The sequence below is a fragment of the Callospermophilus lateralis genome, chromosome 7 (assembly GCF_048772815.1).
Source record: "Callospermophilus lateralis isolate mCalLat2 chromosome 7, mCalLat2.hap1, whole genome shotgun sequence".
Lineage (NCBI taxonomy): Eukaryota > Metazoa > Chordata > Mammalia > Rodentia > Sciuridae > Callospermophilus > Callospermophilus lateralis.
In genome coordinates, this window is record NC_135311.1 from 40,898,215 (window position 1) to 40,903,654 (window position 5,440).

A 5,440-nucleotide genomic window follows, 5' to 3' on the forward strand; every position below is an offset into this window, starting at 1 on the left:
AATCTAACCCTAACACTAGCCCTAATCCTAAACTTAATCCTAGGCCTAACCCTAGCTCTAAACCTAGAAAATACACTAATCTAACCCTAAACATATTGGTAACCCTTGCCTTAACCCTAACCATAACCCTAACCCTAACCAAAAAACTAAACCTTGATCTAACCCTAAACCTAACACTCGCTATAAACCTAATCCTAGTTCAAAACCTAACCCTTACCATAAACCTAAACATAACCATAGCCCTAAACTTAACCATAAACTTAAATCTAAACCTAACCCTAAATTTAAACCTAAATCTAACCCTATCTATTACACTAACCCTAACCCTAACCCTAATGATAATCATAGACCTAACCCTAACTCTAACCCTTAAACTACCATTATTCTATCCCTAGATGTAACCTTTAACATAACCCTTGCTTAGCCCTACCCATAGCTTATAAATTAACACTTATGCTACATAAAATCCTAAACAAAACACTAGTTCTAATCCTCACCCTAACCCAAACTCAAGACCTAATCCTAACCTAACCCTATCCCTAAACAAAACTCTAATTTATCCATTAGCATAAACATAAACCTTACCCTAATGCTAACCCTAGGCCAATCACTAACCCTATAACTAACCCCAACCCTTTAAATTATGCTAAACCTAACCTGGAACCTAAACGTAACCCTATTATTACAATAACCCTAACCCTAATGCCAATTCCAACACTAACCTGAAACTCAAACCTAAACCAAACACCAACTCTGAACATGAACCTAATAATTCCCCTAGCTCTAAACCTGACCCTTTCCCAAACCTTAACCCTTACACTAGATCTAGTCAAAAACCTAAGCTTAAAAATATCCCTAACGGTAACCCTAGACCTGACAGTAACCCTAGCCATATACTAGCCCTAACCCTAGAACAAACCCTAGCTCTTATCTTAGCCCTATAAATAGCCTTAATCATAACCCTAACCCTAAACCTAGGGCTAACCCTAACACTAACCTAGCCCTAATCTTAGCCCTAATTTAGCCATATCCCTAACCCTAATCCTAACCTAACCCTAAGACTAAGTCTAACTCTCACCCTTGCCCTAAAACTAGTTCTACCCCTATCCCTTACTGGAACCCTAATCCTAGCTCTAACCCTAGACCTAACCCTAGACCTTTCCTTAGCCCTAGCCCTAACCATAGATGTAACTTTAAATCTAAATGTAAACATAAACATAAGCCTAGCCCTAACCCTAACCCCAATGCTAATTCTAAAACCAGTCCTAAATAGCCCTAGCCCTAATACAAAACCAAGCCATAGCCCTAACCCTGACCCTTAACCTAAAGCAAACCTTAACCCTACACCAAGCCCTAACCTTAGCCCTAATTTGAGTTTTAAGCCAAAAACTAAAGATAACCCTGACCCTGACCTAAACCTAAACCTACCTCTAAACATCACTCTAACCCTAGCCCCAACCCCAAATCTAACAATAGACTTAGCCCTAAACCTAACCACAAAACTAGCCTTAATCATAATACTAGTATTTATATTAGACCTAACCCTAACACCAGCCTTAACTTAACCCTAAACGTAGCCAGAATGTCTGCCCTAACTGTAGCTTTAACCCTAAGCCTAACCTTAATCATAACACTACACTAATTATAATCATAAACCCAGCCATAACATAAGCTCTAACCCTATCCATTACCCTAACCAACTCTAAACCTAATGCTAATCCTAGGCTTAAACCTAAAGCTATCCCTACTCATTACCCTATTCATTACCCTAACCCTAGCCTGAAACCTAAACCTAATCCTATTATTACCCTAATTTTAACCCTAATGCTAATTCTAGCCCTAACTTAAAACCTTAACCTAACCCAAATACTAATAGTGACCATTACCGTAATAATTCCATTAGCTCTAAACCTGACCCTAACTTGAAACCTACCATTACACTAGATGTAGACATAAACCTAACCCTAAAACTATCTGTAACCATAATGCTGGACATGAAATTTGCCCTAGCCATAACCCAAACCATTACCCAACTTTTGACCCTAATTCTAACCATTTTCCTAGCCCTAAACCTAACTATAACCCCATCCCTTATCCTAAACCTAACCATAACCCTAAACCTAACCCTAACCCATCGACCTAACCCTAGGCCTAACAACAACACTAAGCCTAGCATTAATCTTAGCCCTAATTTAGTCCTATCCAAACCCTAGCCTTATCCCTAAGAGTAACTTTAGCCCTAGCGCTATTGCTAGTTCTATCCTTAGTCCTAGCCCTAATCCTAACTGTAAATATAAACCTAAGTCTAAATTTAACTGCACACATAAGCCTAACCCAACATCTAATATAGTCCTAACAATAATGCTAATCCTAAAATTTGAACTACGCCTAGCACTAGTCATAAAACAAAACCAAGCCATAGCCCTAACACTAACCCTTATTCTAAACAAAACTCTAACCCTACAATTAGCCCTAACCCTAACTCTAAAACTAATCCTGAACCTGAAGCTGACCCTAATACTAATCCTAGCTCTAAACATTACCCTAACCTTAAATTAAGCCTAGCACTAGACCTAGCTTTAACCCTAACCATAAAATTAGCACTAATCATAACCCTAGTTCATATATTAGTCGTTGTCCTAACCTACCTCTAACTCTAACACAAATCCTACCCCTAATTTAAGCCCAAACACTAGATTTAACACAAATCTTAACCCTCACACTAGCCCTTACCCTAACCCTAGCCCTAACCCTTTCCCTTACCCAAAGACAAACCCTAAACCAAATGCTAACCCTAGTACTAACCCTAATCCTTAGCCCAAGTTATACTCTAACCATATTACTAGTCCTAACCCTAGCCCTCATTCTAGCTCTAACCCTAACCCTGATTTTTATTCTCACCCTAACACTAACTCTGGGTCTAAACCTGACCCTATCCCTAAACCAAACCCTAACACTAGCCCTACTGGAAACACTATATCTATATTTAACCCTAACACTAGCCTTAGACCTAAAGCTATTCCTAAAATTAGCTATAACTCTAGCCCTAGAGCTAAACAAAAACCTAGCTCTAGCCCTAACAATAACCCTTAAACTAAACCGAACACTAACCCTACTCCTAGACCTAAACCTAGTCCTAATTAGGGCTATAACCTAACCCTAACCCTATCTCAAACACTGACCATTACCCTAACATTAAACATAGCTCAAAACCTGACCCTAACCCAAAACCTAGACTGAACACTAGACCTAGTCATAACCCTACCTTAAAACTAGCCCTAAACATAACCCAAGCTCTTATGTTACCCATAGTTCTAACCCTAGCCCTAAACCTAACATAAAATCTAGCCCTAATCCTAGGCCTAAACTTAGTCTTAAGCATAACCCTAACCATAATCATAGCCCTAACACTAACCCTAACCCTAACCCATGCCTTAGACCTAACCCTAGCTAAAGGAAAACTCTTTCACTAAATATAACACTAGCCCTATCCTAAACCCTAACCCTAAACCTATCTCTAATCCTAACTTTAATCTTATCCTAAACTTTAGCTCTAACCCTATGATTACCCTTACACAACTCATAATTATAACCTCATCCTTAACACTAAACCTAACCTTAAACATAAATGTAACCCTAGACCTAACCCGAAACCTAACCTTTGAAATAGCCCTAAGTAAGGTTTAGATTTAGATTTAGGCTTAGATTTAGGATTAGGATTAAGGCTAAGGATAGAACTAGGACTAGGGCCAGGGCAAGAGTTAGATTTAGTCTTATGTGTAGGTTTAGGGTTAGCATAGGATTAAATAAAGGCTAGGATTATCACTACGCTAATTACAACTAGGGCTAATTTTAGGTCTAGTGTTATGGTTAAAATAGTTTTGTGGTTAGGTTTATGGCTATGTCTAGTGTAAGGGTTAGGTTTATGGTTAGGGTCAGGTTTAGAGCTAAAGGTGCTATTAGGGTAAGGGTTGCGATAACTGTTTTGGATAGGTTAATATTTAATGTTAGGGCTCAAATTAGCATTAGAATTAGGATTAGGGAGAAGATAGTGTTAGGTTTATATTTCAGATTAGGGTTAGCGTAATGGATAGGGTTAGAGATAGGAGTATGGCTAGGGTTATTGTTACGATTATTGATAGGGTTAGGTTTAAGGTTAAAGTTAGGGTTAAATCTAGTGTTACAGCTAGGATTATAGTTATGATTAGTGATAGGGTTAGGGTTAGAGGTAAATATAGTGATAGTGCTCGGAATAAGGCTAGGCTTGGGGTTAAGTTAAGGCTAGGTTTAGGGTAATGACTAATGTAAGTACCAGGGTTGCAATTAAGGGTAATTTTAGGGTTAGGGTTAGGGCTAGGTCTATTGTTATGTTTACGTATAGGGTTAGGATGATGTTTAGAGCTAGGTTTAGTGTTAAGGTCAGAGTCAGGGTCAGGGTTAGTTTTAGGGTTTGGCTTACAGTTTGAATTAGGGCTAGAGTTATGGCTAAGTGTAGGGTTAGCGCCTTGTTTATATTAAGGGTTAGGGTTTGGTCTATGGCTTGATTTTGTTTTAGGGCTAGGGTTAGTGCTAGTTTTAGGATTAGCCTTAGGGTTAGGGCTAGGGTTAGGTTTAGCTTTAGATTAACAGTTAGGGTTTTATTTAGAGTTAGGGTTAGATCTACGATTGTTGCAAGGGCTATGAATAGGGCAAGTTTTAGACCTATGGTTTGGGCTAGGATTAGGGGTCCAGTAAAGTATAGGGTTAGAACTAGGGTTAGGACTAAGGTGAGACTTAGAGTTAGTCATTGAGCTATGACTAGGGTTAAGGTTATGGATAGGGCTAAATTAGGTCTAAGAATAGGGCAAAGGTTAGTGTTAGAGTCAGGCCTAGGATTATGGTTATGGTTATTATTAAAGTTAGGTTTAGGGCTAGGATAAGGGCTAGCGTTTGTGTTAGGGTTAAGGCTAGTGTCATGCCTAAGGTTAATATCAGATCTAGGGTTATGCTTAGGGATTATTTTAGGGTTATTTTTATGGGTAGGCCTAGTGTAAGGGTTAGGTATAGGGTAAGAGTGAGGTTTAGAGCAAGGGAAATTATTAGGTTCAGTGTCAGTGTTAGGGTTTGTTTTAGGTTTGAGTTTAGGTTTAGGGCTCAAATTAGCATTAGGGTTAGGGGTGGGGTAATGATTATATTAGGTCTAGGGTTCAGGGTAGGATTAGGGTAACTGATAAGTTTGGGGATACTGATATGTTTAGGGTTAGGCCTAGGGTTAGCATTAGGGTAAGGTTTATATTTAGGGTAATGATGGTTAGACATTAGATTAGGGATAGGGTTATGGTTAGGATTAGTTCTTGATTTAGTGTTAGGGTGAGAATTAGAACTCGGTTTGGTTAAGATTATATTTAGTGTAAGGGTTATGTTCTGAGTTCTGGTTAGGGCCAGGCTGAGAGTTAGGTTC